This window comes from Mizuhopecten yessoensis, unplaced genomic scaffold, assembly GCF_002113885.1.
Source record: "Mizuhopecten yessoensis strain PY_sf001 unplaced genomic scaffold, ASM211388v2 scaffold4033, whole genome shotgun sequence".
In the NCBI taxonomy this organism is placed as follows: domain Eukaryota; kingdom Metazoa; phylum Mollusca; class Bivalvia; order Pectinida; family Pectinidae; genus Mizuhopecten; species Mizuhopecten yessoensis.
The window spans coordinates 1,494,139-1,512,651 of NW_018405342.1; the positions used below are offsets into that span (position 1 = coordinate 1,494,139).

Genomic DNA, 18,513 nt, shown 5'->3' on the forward strand with positions numbered 1-18,513 from the left:
TATTGAATTATATTAATATTGATAATAATCAAATGTTATACAATATATATATATACATTTTTTTTCTTTTCTAAAACAATGGAAAACGGTCAGATTGCAAGACTATAGTGTCTAATATAACGTGTACAAAATATAATATATCTTGTTAACAAGATCGAGAGGCCAGAATGGAGGGTGTTTGAGAAAAGGGGGGGCTTTTATCATTTAATAAGTGCTAAAAAATTGGAGGGACATTTATTTAAGTGTACAGGGTAGTATCATGATCAATGTATCTGTCCTCCTGAGCGTACCCGTGCTCTAGGGCAGGCAGCATTCCGACCAAATGCTGCTGATATATGCAGTAATTATCAGAGCTAATTCAGGCCATTATTGCCTATCCTATTCAGGTGGAGATCTGAAGGTGTTGCCCTTTATTTATTGTTGGGTGGCTGGGAGAACATTTCTCCCCATTAGTATCAGCTCTGCTGCAGTTTCTGCACACCAAACAAGAATCAACTGGTAAGTATAAAAGCCTTGTTAGCTTCAGGTCTGTGATGAAAATTTTTGTCTTGTTGAGGAACTTTTTTCTAAACAAGTACACTAGAAATTTCTGCTACCTTTCCTCATTCTTTTTAGAAATTCAAAACAAAAGACCTTTATGTGAGAATTCAAGATGATAACCTTTGAAAATGTTTAATAAAAGTTTATGCCGAAAAATAAATTATACAAAATATCACACAGATGACGAAAACAAAAATTTTGGTTAAGCTAACAGGACATAAACTTCTGCAACTGATTACCAGTCCTTGGGATGTAATTATCAACTATCAAACATAAAAAGCTTTGTCAGCTTCTGAAAACTATTTCTGTATGTCAGTCAACTACTTACATATTTCTTGTTTCAACTTAGCTTACAGCGCAACACTGAAGGTCAATTAAAAGAAATAAGGTAACAATTCTGTCCTAACATTAAGGGTAACTTAAGTCATCCCACATAGATAACTTTATATGAAACAGGAACATTTGTAACCTCAGAATGATGTAATCAAGTTCTCTGCTATAGGCTAACCAGGCACTGATGGTGAGAGAAAAACACATAAAATGTCCTGGCTCTGCTAGGAATCCTCATGGATAACATATGATATACACCTAACACAAGATTCACCAGATCCACACACACGTGTAGGTCTATTTCGAGCCTGTCATGGTCGATCCAGCTGTAACTGTTAACCCTTCGATATTTTTAGAAAGTTGCATTTTACAACCTTTTGCCTGTCTGTTGTATTTCCTATACAAGATGCCTTTAGGCTCCTGAGTGTTGAAGAAAATGTGCTGATGACAGAGTTGTCTCCCCTACATCTAGAGCTCTCATCTGTCTTCAGATGCTCTGACAGGCTAATGATAACTTTCACTTTGTCTTTGAAGTGAAATCTGTTTCTTTTGAACAACATATGGGTCATATGATCTGTTAGGTATTATTCAATTTGTTAGGTGTTATAAGATTTGTAAGGTGTTATAAGATGTTAGGTGGTTTAAGATTTGTTAGGGGTCATATAAGTTGTAAAAGTCTTGATGATTTGTTAAGAAGAGACAGATTTCAGATCACAGAAGTTTATTCTTCATCGATTAAGAGATCTGACATGAGTTACTCCCCAAACCGGGAGTCAAACCCGTGACTACCAGCCTGTCGGTGTTTAACTGTTGTACAATACTGAGACTTCACATGTACAGCCGACTGGGGCTACATAGATTTTATATCGCTAGGTAAAGTTTAGTTTATACGGCATCTCGTAAGGCCCAAATCAGAACTCTTTCTTCTTTGATCGGAATGAGAGAAAGACTAATGACGATAGAGCAAGACTTCATTGCCATCATATTTATTTCCCTTGCTGTCACTTTTTTTGTGACTTCAATTCTCGCCATGGCGTTGCCACCACAGTTCTATCCCTTGCTGTCATGTTATTGTGATCTCAATTCTTACCATGGTGATCTCGCTATATCGTGATATCATTTTCTCACATTTGGGTTAAGGGTGTGAAAACTGTTATAAGGTCCTAATCAGACACTATAGGTTTGCATGGACATATATATATCCATGTCTAAATGATTCATAGTTTGATTTACAACGGTATGAACATATTTCATATAATCCAACAAGGAATAACATATCAGCAAGAGAAAATGTGTTACATTAATGTACCACGAAAATACACATCTCACAAAACATGTCATTCTTACAGTAAGGCTAGCCACAATTTATAGATTATGGTTTGAGAGTTCTAAAATATATATATTTATATGTCAGTTTTCAATCAAAACAAGAATATTTTAATTGTATTAAAAAGTATATTTCAGAAAACAGTAAAAGATGGTGTATAAGTTATAAATAGGTCTGAACTATGAAATGTTGATGACATGAATAAATGGTAGTAGTAACTTATTGCTAGTCTACATGGCTTGTACTAGGCCTAACGTCTCATCACTGACTGCCCCTCCTCCCCTCCCTCCCCATTCGTCAAATCATCATACTTCTACATACAACATACGTAAGCTCTTTATAGCATAATTATGGTATAATTTGGATTTTTACATGAAGTTACCATCAATCTACTAATATATGACATATAATGAGATACAGTACAAAACCTGAACACCTCCTACTACACGTATATTTGTAAATCAAGACCTTGAGTAACATCCAACAAAATGTCTGACGATTACAGAGGAGAAGAGGTTTACAAAGACATTAAAATGATCTGTAAGAAGTTTTACATCAATTTGGTGATAAAATAGAGAAATAATTAGAAAACCAATCTGTAAAAATTCCATGAACCATGTCCTGATACTCACGTACGCCCAAGGAGAAGCTAAACCCGACAAAATGTCCGACAGTAGAGGAGAGTTGCATTGACATTAGCATTACTTTAAGAAGTTTTACAGCAATTTAGTGAGAGAGAAAAAAGATAGATAAATGAGAAAAATATCTGTAATAATCCCTGAAACATGTCTTGATACTTACGTCCTGAGAGAAGTTAAATCCCACAAAATGTCTGACAGTAAGAGAAGAAGGAGACTACTGCTGTAGACAGGGAATGTATCTAGAGGCTGCAGACTCACAGAGGTATGTACTGTGCTATCTCCCCACACTGCCAGGCCCATGTGGCTATCCAGTTACCTACATACCATCACAGAGGGATACACAGACTGGGAAGAGGTGTCACAGAGAGGGGGATCTGTCGCCCCTGGTTCTGTAGTGTGGTCACAGGCAGGGGGTCCTAGTCCAGTAATGTGATAGATGGGATTACATCCTTACTTGTAATATCATATGGTCAGTATAGCTACATTTGTATTCCAGTGAGGAGGCTGGTTTTGGCTGTTAGATTGTCTTGTGTACTGATCAGATCCTATCCCTTAGGGGGTATTTGTATCACTGTTTATATTGCCTGAAACCCAACCCAGGGGTCAATGTACCTGAACCACAACCCTTGGGCCATTTTGATATTGCCTCAAAACCTTAACCCAGGGGCCAAAGTTTTATTACATTAACCCTACCAATGACTTTTCCCTAAGCCCTACTCCAGGGGTCAATGTGTTATTATATTACCAGGTACAAAAACCCTCAGAGGCCATTGACTTATTTCCCGATGCCTTATCCTTGGGGTCAATTTGTTTTTACCTAAACTCCACCCTAATTGTCAATGTATTGCTTTCTAGGGAGTCTGAACCTTATAACTTACAACATACATATGGGGTTTGACAAAACAGGAGAGTCATTGATTGCACTGAAAAAAAAAAAAGTTTCAACTGAATTGGAACTGTGATACCACTTGACATTCAGTGTGTCCAGTCATGTCACAGTATTCAGTCCCTGTCTCTGTATCTAGTCCCCGTCTCGGTATCCAATCCCTCTCTCTGTATCTATAGTCCCTGTCTCTGTATCCAATACATGTCTCTGTATCTAGTCCCTGTCTCTGTATCTAGTCCCTGTCTCTGTATCCAGTCCCTGTCTCTGTATCCAGTCCCTGTCTCTGTATCCAATCCCTGTCTCTGTATCTAGTCCCTGTCTCCGTATCTAGTCCCTGTCTCTGTATCCAGTCCCTGTCTCTGTATCCAGTCCCTGTCTCCGTATCTAGTCCCTGTCTCTGTATCCAGTCCCTGTCTCTGTATCAAGTCCCTGTCTATGTATCCAGTCCCTGTCTAAGGGACCACCTGTCTAAAGAGATCACCTGTCTAAAGAGATCATCTGTCCTAAGAGATCACCTGTCCTAGGAGATCACCTGTCTATAGAGATCACCATTCCTAAGAGGTTGCCTGTCTAAAGAGATCACCTGTCCTAAGAGATCACCTGTCCTAAGAGATCACCTGTATCAAAAGATCACCTATATTAGTGATAGCACACCTGTCTGATTAAGATATATTCTAGAAGCATATTAAGGAGCTTGTCGTACTTAATTGTAAGAAGATAGTAAAGTATGCGTCATAATCAATATATTATCAGGCTGCCTGCAGTGAAACAAAAGAGTATAAATGCTGAGACTTTCGATGTTGACACCTTATGAAAAAATAAATATATCTGAGACAAAATTTTAAAAATTCAGAGACAAAGAGAAAGAATTTGGAGAATCAGCGATCCAGACAAAAAAATCATGAATAAAAATTATTCAGAGACCAAGATGTGAACATGAAGTAAAGTTAACATACTATACATCACCTGATAAAGGCTACGGGGTTCAAATCACAAACATTTCATAGATTCCTTTACATTGGCAGTGTAGATAGCTGTGGAAATTTGAAATGGAGTACACCATTACAGCTCACAGAGTATATTCCATACAGTGTAGAACTTTGAAATGGGTAACTAGTAAATGAATTTATATATAGCACTGATACCAAATGCAGGGTTCTAATTTTTGTAGTAACAATATTTCTATGACAATACAACCCATTAATTTTAAAGTTAATCGATCTATCCCTATGGTACCATGGCCACTAGACCTGGAATCCATAAAAAAATTATCCTGCAGTTTTTTTTGCAAAAAAACACTTCTACAGTATAATATACAAAAGATAGCTGTGGAACTTTGTTCACAGCTAACTGAATATATACCATGGGATTTTGAAATGAAATGATTTTCAGTGAGTGAACCATTTATGTACATAGTAATCATGCATGGTTCTCAAATAGCCTGGGTGGTCAAAAAAATTCTAAAACCAGATGTTATGATTTATAAAAAATATGTTCCTTCAGCATAACATATCAATAAAAAACTTATCATCATTAAAAATATAACCTTAAGTTTATTTCCTGTAAATTTGCCATCACGGTTTTCATCAGTTCACTGCAAATATACTACTGAGACTCTTTAACACACTAGCCTTTAGACATAGTATTTCAAACATTTTTCTGATGTAGATGTAAATATAAATAAACACACAGTTGATGTCCTGAAAACTGTCAGACACCAAACGATGACTTCCTAATATCTTTAAATCACTGGCAGCACCAAAGTTAAAAAAAAAAATGCTAACTGTTGATTGAATACTAAATTGGCTCCCATGGAACACATTCCAGGACATTTCTCCCATGGTAACTCAAATTTGGAACATTATAAAATAAATCACCTGCTGTATCTCACTGCATGGTGAAAGAAGTCAAGTACCATATATAATCTGCAATAATCCCATGGGTTGGGGTCTGTATGTGGATGGGGGAGGGGAATGACTATTACAGGACAATGAATTAACATTTGTTGGCATTTCTTCATCTGAACTTCAATATATATGGGTGGGCTTATTGGACTTTTTTTATGAACTTGTTAAAATTTTCGGTGAATCTGTAAAACAAGAATACCCCTTGACCCTGTGATTGACCTATAGATAGCAACAGGACAATGAGTTAACATTTGTTGGTATTTCTTTATCTGAACTTCAATATATATGGGTTAATATTTTCGGTGAATCTGTAAAACAAGAATACCCCTTGACCCTCATACTAGCACTTTGTATAAACTTTGATGAAATCTATTAAGAAATGAAGTCTGTAGAGTGATGACAATGAATTAGGATGGGACCAGATGAGACATGACCAGAGGGGCATGGGTAACACTTCATGCCCCCCCTCCCCCCNGTGTAAAATATCAAAATAGAATTGTACTGTAACTTTTCACAAGCTAGACAAAAGTCGGCAGTGGGTTCCATCCTCTGCTGACAGGAAAACCACTGTAGATAAAAAAAGTGATAATTCATATCCTGGTTCCTCCGGCTCTAAATCCCAGGCCATATCAGTGTAATGCATAACTTTACTGTGGCAGATGATAAGTGTGTTTAAATCTCTGGATATACCAAGCATGTCAATGGAATGTACACCAACTCTGTCTCTAGCTAAATATGTACAACAAATTTCTGTACATGATGAGTGTCCAATCGTAATATAGAAAAGAAATATAATTTGTCCATAAGTACTAAAACAAGCAACAAAAATTCAACCCCAAAGGGTCTTCTTATAAAAAGCTCCTTTGCAATGGTAGAATATACTGCATGCATACAAATTTTAATGGTGATCTTATTTTAGCGCTTTTGATATTGCACTAAATTATGATCACACTAATTGAAATGTCTGTGTACTGTTTTCATATAATATGGGTGTGCCAATTCCTCAATGTGCGAAAATCTGTTAAAATTTTATAATGCGCTAAAATTGGAGAACAGGCCCTTTGACGAAGAGGATGAATGAAAGTGTCTCGTGTAATGACAAAAGATTCCATTTTACAAATTTCTTGAATGAGATCCACTGTTAATTTGTAAAATCCTTTGATAAAGTCTTGTGAATAGAACTGGAGAACAAACCAACATGACTACCAATCCCCCATCCCCACCTAACCATTTAAATGTCCATTTCACTGTTTCTTCTTTTCCTTTTTAGGTCACCTGAGCTTTAGCTCAAGTGACCTATTGCTATCCGTTTTCGTCCGTCGTCGTCCGCCGTCCATCGTCCATCGTCCGTTAACATTTTACATTTCAAACTTAAACTAAAGTTCTGCTGGGCCGATTGAACTGAAAGTTGGTAGGAATGATCGCCTCATGTTCCTGACAAAATGTTGTTATTTTTCCGGTGATCAGAAATCCAATATGGCCGCCACGGCCGCCATTTTGAAAAAATATTTCAAACTTAAACTCAAGTTCTGCTGGGCTGATTGAACTGAAAGTTGATAGGAATGATCGCCTCAATGTCCTGACAAAGTGTTGTTTTTTTTCGGGTCTATCAGAAATCCAATAGGGCCGCCACGGCCGCCATTTTGAAAAACTATTTCAAGCTTAAAGTCAAGTTCTGCTGGGCAGAATGATGCAAGTTGGTAGGAATGATAGCCTCATGTTCCTGAAAAAATGTTGTTATTTTTCCGGTAATCAGAAATCCAATATGGCTGCCACGGCCGCCATTTTGAAAAACTATTTCAAACTTAAAGTCAAGTTCTGCTGGGCAGAATGATGAAAGTTGGTAGGAATGATCGACTCATGGTCCTGACAAAGTGTTGTTATTTTTCGGGTCGTTCAGAAATCCAATATGGCCGCCACGGCCGCCATTTTGAAAAACTATTTCAAACTTAAAAACAAGTTCTAATAGGCCGATCTCACTGAAAATCGGTCTAGGAATGATCAGCTCATGGTCCTGACAAAGTTAAGTTAACATTATACTTAACTATTTTTTACTCAAATTGGTACATATATCAACAACAAAAATAAATACTGTAGGACTCAGGTGACCGTTAAGGCCCATGGGCCTCTTGTTCTTTTATGAATCAACTCATTCACCCCTGAAGACACATTTTAACTCTTCCAGTTCAAAAGTTGGAACAGTTCATTATGAACTTTTCAGTGGTTAATGAGTTAACATGTATCCCTTGATATAGATAAATATACCTATTTCTATTACCAACATCACAATGTCGCATGGCAAGAATGGCATAATAAGGAGGTTTTACCTCTATTAAGAGCCTATCTGCATTATAAAAAAACACACTCTGTTTTGGACTTCCCAAGGGTGGTCTCCTTATACAGGTATTTTTAGTAACAAATCTCCTTATTTCTACAGAAAATCATTCAATACTACCGACTTTTTAAAAAGGAATGCAATTTTAAAAGAGTACTTTCACACATGATGTTTTCTAATCTATGATTAATTTCTAGATTGAGATTTATCACCTGGAGGACAAACACTCTTCTTTTATTATTTAGTGAGAAAAAAATCTTGTAAACTGGGAAACTAACTCATTCACCCCTGAAGACACGTTTGGACACTTCCAATTCAATGGTTGGAATAGTTCATTATGAAATTTCAGGTGTGAATGAGTTGAAGAAGGAGGGGGAGGGGTTCTCTTAATGCAGGTTTAAGAACGTATGATATGTTTAAGTTCCATAGTAAAACAAATTTCTGAGAAAGAAAGATTAGTGAAAGGACTTTACAACAGTGAGAAAGCCATCAACACTGTTTCTAAAACTGATTTTAAGTTTCCAAAATTAGATGTAGCAGACAAATTTCTGCTACTACACATGTGTAAACTGTGTTTCATGCCATCACTATGTGGTAGCCTATCCCATTCAGCTATCATTACATGTTATATACATAGTGTGTTGTATGGACTAACTTTTACCTTTTTTATTTCCTAAATTCTGTTTTTGTTGTTTGGGTGGGTGGGTGGGTCCCGGGGATGGCTGGGGTGGGCAATAACCATATTATCAACAATTGATGCAGCAAAGTTTGGAGGAGCTAAAATATTAGGTTGACACAGAAACACTATTGTCTGGTTAAGAAAATTAAATTTATACAAAACCAAGATATCTATAGACTTCAGGAGTTTAACAATAAGCTACACACAGAGTTTAGAACTGTGAGCTTTCTGTAAGCAAGAAATATCTCGAGAGTAGCCCAATTGAACTTTTCAAAATCATTGAAATGTGATATCTGTAATAATTCAACAAGGAATGGTACATATATATGTCCCTAAGACAATATATATAGTTGTGGTCAGTTCAGCAGGAGTGTCTGGTCAGCCATATTGGCCTCCAGATGCCTGTTTCCTTGGTTACTGATGTATACACACATCTGGTGCCTCCCATCCCCAGGAGATCCTGGGGAACATGTTACCATGGTTATTCATTACTGGTACAGCCCTGGATCTCCCCCATTGAGACCCCCAGCAGAGATTATTGATATATTGGTTAATTGGTTGCATGTGTGAAGTACTTATACAACATACAGCACATGTAGCAATGAGACTATGTCATCTGGTTTGACCAGAGCTTCAGATCTACCGGAGTTTCTGGGCTCTGTTTGTATATACCTGTATAGTGTATGGGGGTCATTACCATGCAGAAATATTATGGAAACAAAGTGTGAAATATGGTACCTTACCCAGGATTTGGGTGTAAAGCAAACAGTACAGTAAAATATTGATATAATGCGCCTTCATATAATGCGCCTCAATATAATGCCCCTCAATATAATGCCCCTCGTTACATTTGTTACCTCTCTTTAACGTCAACATACATGTATTTTAAGAACTGTTTTTCCTGATTTTCTTAGGTGTTTTTCTTTGTAAGTTTCTCTCAATTTATCACTAAACCCCTTCATAGTGCCAAAATTTCTCAGGACAAATGGTGGCAGCATTATAAAGTTTTATGATATTTATGTATTCTGTAGATATTAAGGAGAATCAATAAGTTATAATTCTGTATCTATTTTAAGCTTTGTAATTTCAAAAATTACCAAAGACAAGAAATCATAGATACCGGTAACACTCATTTTGTTTTTGAAAGACTGTGGCAGGAGAAAATTGTGGTGTGGAAATTTATGCATTTAGATAGGTTCTGAAATCCATTTATTCTATATGTCTATAACTGAATATTTACTTGTGGATTTTATCTAAATTTACTGAACGGGGAAACTGTGAATATTTCCTCCCTGTGAAAAATTCCACTTTTACAGTTTTGCTTGCATTGAGAATTGTTCTTTTCTAAATAGTTGATGCCATTATCCAGCCTATAGTTTCGTGGAGACAAAATTTTACACACAAATGTGGCTCAATTATACTATTTCAAATGTCAAGGTCATTAATTGCAGGAAGGTCACATGACACCTCTAGCTTTAAGAGTATATGAATCACCTTGATACAAACATTTCTTGACAAAGGTCAATGGTCACACATGAGAAAACTACATGGCTGTTAGCACGTAGCAAAAATACCTCTTGGAGGATAATTTCCCACTGAAGGAATCAACAGAACGTTACCATTACATTTTTTGTACTATATTTGACATGATGCTAGGTGTATTTTATCTATAGAAATGCATTATTTCATTCCAGAATCGACAGAATGTTTCCCGAGTAACTACCTAGCAGTGCCTTGTGATTTATATCTTATCTCGACTTCTGTATATACACATACAACAGGAGTTATTCAGTGAGATAGGAACAGAGAAAAAAATTCAGTCTGCATCATCTGAATTCTAACATGCATACATACAAATCAAACATACACCTGAACCTGCAACATAACCAATTCCACTGGCAATAGAAGCAATATCAAAGTCACCAAGAGTCTTGTCAGGCACACAGACAACTGATATGCTACCCGCTGGCATTCCAATAACAGGAGGGCTGATATACCAGTAAGCATTTTTGAGATCACTGTAATTAGGTGTCTATGTACCAGGTCTCTAAATCTTTTCTTCATCCCCCCCCCCCCCCCCCAAACAAAACTCCCCATTACAAGTTGTTTATTTTAAACTTTCACAATATATTTTTACCTAAACATTCAAGTTTCCCCCAAACTTTCTTGCCAGTCGCACATTTGTGTGTGTGCCAGACATATGCATAGCACCAGTAGTACATGTTTACACAACAGGCAGTGTTATCTGTCCTTCAGGGAGATGCCTGTGGTAGTGTTATGGTGTGTTATCCAGTAGCTGCAGCTGTGTATAAAACAGATGGTCTGGCTATACCCCATACCTGTTCTCCCTGTCTGACCTTCCCATTAGGTTGTATAGTAAAGCTTCAACTATTGTTGCACACACCATATCATTTTCTTATTCTTTATATAGCATGAAATGTTCAATGAATAAATGAAGAAATCTCGACCCTATGGATAAGATTTTTGAGGCTCAGCACTCAGGAAGCCTGGCACATATGACTTAACCTCTCTCTACATAATAGAAATGATGGATTCAGTGTTCCTACTATATTTTAGATTTGGGGGTAAATATGATGCATTTTCAAGATTCTGTACCCGTAGGTACTTAGTTACATAAGGCAATTGTTATATAAACTTTATTTAATTTACCATAATTATGAAACAAGTTATTTCAACTTTTATTGATTACCTACTCTTCTTGGCATGGATATTAGCATAAAGGGGGGGGGGGGGGTGCTTATTGTTTGATGAAACCAGAGTATCCAGAGAAGGAGAAAACCCATATGGTTGGGCAGGTGACCTCGTACCTTTTCACGTCCGATCAGGAAATCAAACCCCGGCCGGCTTGGTGAAAGGCAGGTGTGCTATCCACTGCACCACCTGACCATCCAATAGGGCAATTGTTGAAAACTGGTTGTACAACCAACTGTTTTGGGAGTGAAAAACCTTCACTTGGGGTTTGATAGCCATGTAATGCTTAACATACTAAGGCTGGATGGATAGTTTGGGAATCTGGATACCAAACCTGTGCTATCAATCTAAGCACCAGTATAACAGGGAACAAAAGCCTTCTGGTATTCTTGGGCCAACCTCTGGTCCCATCCTTTAATGAATACCTACGCTAGGAAGTCGTCAAATATACTGTTGTGTACCAGGGCTAGGAATGTGCTCTGCCTCTCTGTTGATTTGTGTAAATAGATGCTAATTAACCACATATGTAAATGGGGTTTTAGATCAGATAACAGAAGAGGTATAAAGTTCCTGTATTAAGTTATTCCTGGACTCATTTTTACTATCACCCCTTACAATCCTTTCACTACATGCTATATTGCTTCAACTCTCGTCTTCTCAGCTTTTCTTCACCTGCTGGATAACCGAACTACTTGTAATTTAGAGTAACAAGTAAAAATTGACTAAAAACTTATTGATTTCAGTTTATATGTAGTCAAACCTCTATTAAGAGACCACTTGTAAAACTCCCTATAGCAGTTATTTTCATTTTGACTGATATTGTATAGGAGAGCACCTGTTTATGAGACCACTTAACTCAATCACCCCTGAAATATCATAATGAACTATTCCAACATTTGAATTGGAAGAGTTCATATGTGTCTTTAGGGGTGAATGAGTTAATGGAGTCCCCAAAGGTGGTCTCTGAATACAGGATTGAGGACTTTTGTATTTATCTATATTCCTATCCATGAGAAATCAGGTGATATTTTTAACAACTCAAGACCATTTTAGGATATCTATAACAAATCAGTATGAATCAGAATACTACAGCATCATTTGACTTCATCCTTATCATCAGATGTTGTATAGAAGATCTCCTTAGCCTTTCCTTTAAGCAGTACCCTAATCTAAACAGTATGTATGTGTAATGCACACTCATAGTAAAACCTACGTCAAGCACTCCCGCCCACACATATCTTCCTGTGGCACTGGCAGACAAAATTTCTGTTATTTCTCATTAAAACTCCAGATCTTGCCAATACCAACACCATTCCTACATTAGCTCTATTTTTTTACTTCTAAATAAGGATATTAACATCAAACATACACCTCTATACAAGTCTGTAATTGTCTTGCACCTCAGTGACCTTCATATGTAAACAAAACCAAATTCTGCTGATCATGCGATATAATAAGTAAAGGCTTCCTCCCAATCTATGGCTACAATTCTTAGATTCATTGTTTAAGTTAAATAATTTAACATTGAACACAGGCAGCAGACCCTATTAATAACTTGAACCTTAGTTTGGCCTTATTAATTCCACAATAATCAGAATTTTCATTAATTTTTATTAGAGCAGGCCAACTGATATTTTGTATATGTACTTTAGGAAAGGGAAATTAGAATAGGTCAGAAGCAAGACTAAAACAGTTATTTTTGTCTCCTGCCACATAATTTCTTAATGAAAACCTGCCAGTATATTAATTCCAATCATTGGCCAGCTGGTGAGTTGTAATTTGGCTTGTTGCGTTATAAATTAGTGAAGGTCTGATCAATAGACATTCTCTTCATTCAAGTTTCTCTGGCATGGAAACATGGAAAAGTGATGTGTTATGCCTTTTAAAAAAGCCCCTGAAATGGCAAAATACCCAGATTTAGTAGATATTTTTTTAACCTTTCAAGGTCAATGTTTCGCACTTATAGACTTACAAAATATGCAGTTTCAACTCTCTATCCTTTTCATTTCAGAGAATTTTTCTTGTCCGTCGTATCAGAGTTTGGTTTGTTTATGTTTTACATCCTATTAGCAGCTATGGTCATTTAGGGATGTGTCAGGTTTTGGTGGTGGAGGAAAGCAGGAGTTCCTGGAGAAAAACCACTGACCTACGATAAGTACCTGGTGACTGGCCCTGACCTGGGTCTTTAACCCACGACCCAGTGGTTGATGGCTAGTGGTAGCAGAATATCAGACTTGGCCATCGTATCAGATACAATTCGTATCGTCTCAGAGGAGAGGTCTTTTATGTGATATTGTAGATAAACTGTTTGCGTGTACATACTGATCGAAATAAATATATTGCATTGTCCAAAAGTATGATTCTCATATCTTAGCCTCATCTTTAGCTATATCTATAGGCCATAAAAACCTACAACTGTATACTGTGTTCTAATATGCCATTGACCTTTACAACTACTTTCGCTAATACAAAAATTGTACAAAACTGACCCCTTTGGACCCCATCCCTCCATTTGCAGGAAGGTCAGCCCCTTAAAATTGAGCCCATAGGGCTTAGCTACGATTGTTACCACCACAATACTATTGAAACATGCCCAGTAGTTTTGGGTGAAAATGACACTGAAACTAAATCAACAAATTTGGAAAGAGATGTAACTTAAGGCCAATCTACCCAACTGATCCATGTTAACACTGCCTCTCAGCCTCAAGGAAGGTCAACCCCTTTATTTGTATAACATTTGATGTCCATGGGGCGAAGTTGCTACCATCAACACTTGGTTGAAACCTGCCGGACAGTTACATTGAAATCAAATCGGCAAATTCGACCCCTTTTAACCCGGCCATTAGTCACCAGGAAAGTAACCCCTTTATTTTTGTGTTATAACTTTAGGTCCCCATGGACTTACGATACCCAATCACAATTTGTTTGAAATGTTCAATAAGATTCATCAGTTTGGAAATAAAACTTTTATATTTGTTTGAAATCTGTCCAGCAGCTTGAGAAGAGATGTCGTTTAAAGCAAATCTATTTCGACTCTATCTTTACATCCTAGGTGAGTCTTTTATTCATTTTTCTTTTGATCTCCCTGGGCTAAGCATGATACAACTACAGTATGGTTGAAAGCTGCTCAGTAGTTTTTGGAGGAGATGTTGTTAAACTCATCCACCCCTACATATTTAAACTAGACTTGCCCAGTCTTTGTTTTGTTAAGGTTTAAATGTAAACTTTAGGGGTGAATGGGTGAATGCAAAAGGTGAGGGACGACAGACAACAGACAAAGCATCATCATATATGCTCACTGTGGTCCTTTGTATCAAGAGATCTATCAATGCATTACACTCGAAAAATTATGAACCTTTGAAAATTGACAATTTTCAAAGTTCGACTGACGATTCAAACCCAGGTCCTCATTTCCTAAAATATCCTTGTAATTGTAACAGTGCTACCACAATTTTGTTTCTAAATCTGAACCTAAGTACAACAACTACAGTAGTGGTCCTATCACACTAGACTGACCGACATGAATATGTCTTACTCTCCTGTCTTTATATTGACTCGAGCAAGTCTATGGGCTCTGTTGTATATAATCAACATACACTAGACTTGCTCAAGTCCATAGACAAGAAAATAATCATATAGACTGAAAGTCTATAATACCTGGCCTTCAATCCATAGGTACAGTAAGGAAAAGCTACCTAGATTATATTTAACATTAAACAAATGTCAGAATCATAACTGATATCAAAATAAACTCCCCTGATGTCTGAATATCAAGTATTGGATGACCAACATTACATGTATATGACTGTGCATATATGTTTGATATATATAATCACAGACGTTTCAGATAATCTAATTCACTGATATAATAAACAAAGTGTGTAGACAGTCCTCTAAAAATAATAATGAAAGATCTTCCCAAGTTTTATAAACAGCTTGGAACAAGATTTGATCTGGGTACAATTTGTGGACTGTTCAGGACATTATTTGTGGTTGTTCGGGCAAGTTTTTTAGACAGTTCTGGACAACCGACAGTCTAGTGAAAAGTGAACCTAGCAAATGACTTCGGATAAAACTTAATCTGACAAACAACAGTCCATCCACGTCCATGTGACAATCCACAAACAATGGACAGTCCATATAAAATTTAGTCTGACAATCAGCCGTCTTCATGAAACTGAATCTAAACAGCGACAGAACACACCAAACTCTATTGATGGAGGGTTCCATTATAAATGTATGTGTACACAAAGTCATAATTCAAGTAGCAGTTCAGAAAGGTGAGAAGTACTTCTAACCAAGATCTAGGTTACAAAGGCTTACACGAAGCTGGCACAATACATTTTGTTATAGTAAATTATTTCAGACAGCACACATTATCAGTAATGTTAACAAATGTACTTTGTACACAATCCATTCATGATACACACAAGTTGGAATTGTCAGGAACAAATCAGTTTTTTTTAAAGTTTCTATATTTAATAAATGACCTTTTAGTAAATAAAACAGTCAAGACTCTTGACCATCAAAATTACCAAAAATTGCAATGATCAAGTATGTAAAAGTGTACATGAATCCAATGATTTTGTAATGTTTTTTTTAGAATTTACTCAATATTGGTAAAAATTTAACTAAATATTATCAATTCTATGCTAGCACAGAACTAAATTCGGGTCAAACTTAAGTTTCTTCAAACTCATGCAACTATTTCTACAACTAGAAAACTAATTGTATTATAATAACTACAGAAAAGGTGAATGGGTTGTAAGTGTATGGGGCAGGGCAGGATGGGGTGGGGTAGGGATCTAGTGTAGGTGGGGCCCATGTCTGGCAGAGGAATTTAATATTATAAAGGAAAGGTAACATCACATTCAATAAAAATAGAAAGCATAACATCCTACCTAGTAATGTCGAAAACAAAAATGGCCGCCAGAGAGAGTTTAGCCTGCAGCTGGAATGTAGACTGAAGAAGCGATCAGTGGTAGAGTCTCATCTTTTACATTAAAAGCTTGAGATCTACTCTACTGAATCAATATCTACAAGTGGGGGCCACAGGATGAATCAAACTCTAGTACTACAAACTTCACCAAAAATCTTCTCAACTAAAAAACTAAACACTTTATAACCTCATAAAATATATTATAACCAGTAAATGAGGGAATAAGTTGTTATAAAGAATATAAAGACTTAATTATCAAAGTCATTATTGAAACAGGATGTTTCTTACCCGTTCTCCCCCAAGTGAGAATGGTTGGTTCCGAAGATCCAGAAGAAATGAAGGGCCAGTACCTGTTCTCCACATATAGGTGGCAGGGTTTGGAAGAAGGCAGTTCCTTATAAAGCAAACAAGTAATCGGAGAGCAGCACCTCATCTCCAAGCCCAGGTTATTTATAGACCATCACTAAGGGGATTCTCTGTCTGCAGAATGGTAAAAAGACCACTGTATCTGTTAGGGGGTGCTGTACCAGCATGTACGTAGATAGGGAGTGTTCAAATCACATCCAGTGTTACCTTCAAACAGACATGCATATGGACTTACTTATCAGACAGAAAGTGTTTTCTCAACTAATCAATAATGAAATATACAAGTTCATGATTAAATAATGAAAAATATACTAACAGTATATTTGTTACACTTTATTGTTGCTAAAAGAAAAAATGCCATTGCATAAATGAATGCAAAGCTCAGTGGCAGCCATGGTTTTAAAAAGTATTTTTTAATATAATCAGTAGCATCAAAATGATATACATCTACATGAACTGTAAGTTTAGTAATTACGGTAAGCTGAGTACCTTAAAAAAAAAAAAAAAATGAAATTTTCATAAAAAAATAATTAATGGAAAAAAAGAAAAAAAGTACAAAAAAAACAGGTGTATGTGGAGTTAATTGAAATAATATCAAAACCTTACCCAAAAAGTTCCAAGTGAATTTTACTGCAAAAAAGGTGAAGTCCAACATAAAGTAAAATTCAGAAAAATCAAACATAATTTCTAAATTTAATTTTCATTTTATGACACCTTCACCTCAAATGAAATCATGTCAATTAGGAAGTGTGTGGAACTTATAGTTATGGAGTTATAAGGAGCATTTCAAAACTTACTCCAAATACTTCAAATTAGTTTCCAGGTGGGATATGGTCAAATATTTTCCCTATAAGCCTTTTTGGTTATTCAGAAGAAGTTATTGAATTTTCAATCATATTCTGATAGCGCTATATTCCAGCATGCTACTGGCCAAATACCTTCATCCTAGGCCTCTTTGTTATTGAGGATACGAAATTTTAATTTTGGAAAACATTTCACCTCTGTTGCCATGAACACAGGTGGAGGTCATTAAAACAAAAATATGAACAAAATTCCTAGTCGCTCATTCTAGCATGCCACTCGCTAAAGATCATCTTGGTTTTTAATATAAAATTCTTTAAATGTACACATTTGACGCTTGTGGTCTTGAATATGGGTGAAGGTCATTCATTTTAACAAGTTTAATAGCTCTTCATGCCAGTTTGCTACTTGCCAAATATGATCACCCATGCAAGTTGGCTTCTTACTGCATACTTCCCACCTCTCACAATGGAAAAGTGTGGGCAATAAATAACTTGCTACCACAGTCCACTGCACACATAACCCCTTTCAAGGCCAATCATGATTACATGACCATGAAAGGGGGTGTGCCCAGTGGACTGTGGTCACAAATGCTGTAAGAAAGGGGAGATAATCAATCAGAAAAACAATACAGGGGAAAGGATAAACTTATATAATTAGTTGACACATTTAAAATAAGAAAAAAAGAAGCTTAAAATAGTTATTCATGATTGATAAACAAACAAACAAAATTCCTTGTCACGTGAGATGAAACGCATTTCCTGGAAAAGTTTAAATTCTTTAGGAGCTGTTCCTTTATACAAAATTGCACATTCAAAATATACCATTCATTGAAAGATCTGGAATTCCTTAGGGATTGTTAAACCCTTATATTGTATGTATGAAAATGGTTTCAATATCCTGTACCTTTGCCACATCCTGAAAATTAAATTGAAAATGTAGTCAGAAATTCAACGTTATTTCCCGTATTTTGTTCTAATTGTTGAACAGACACTCCTTACCTTCCCTGACACTGGAGCTGGATATAGTAATGCAAAAACACTTGTATCC

The 18,513-nt window shown here is 36.4% G+C and overlaps 1 protein-coding gene across 8 annotated transcripts in view; it reads right to left on the minus strand.

Moving 5' to 3' along the window:
• The window catches only part of LOC110448434 (troponin T, skeletal muscle-like), a 37,676-nt gene extending 21,014 nt beyond the window's left edge, over window positions 1-16,662 (minus strand). For 4 of the 8 annotated variants that reach the window (XM_021494672.1, XM_021494667.1, XM_021494674.1 and 1 more), the window contains exon 1: window positions 16,259-16,376. The gene's annotated coding sequence lies outside the window, so the exon portion shown is untranslated. Of the gene's footprint in view, window positions 1-2,998; window positions 3,159-16,258; window positions 16,377-16,584 lie in introns of those variants that run through there. The other 4 variants (XM_021494671.1, XM_021494675.1, XM_021494669.1 and 1 more) reach the window with 4 other exon arrangements.
• Between the last annotated feature and the right edge of the window lie 1,851 nt (window positions 16,663-18,513).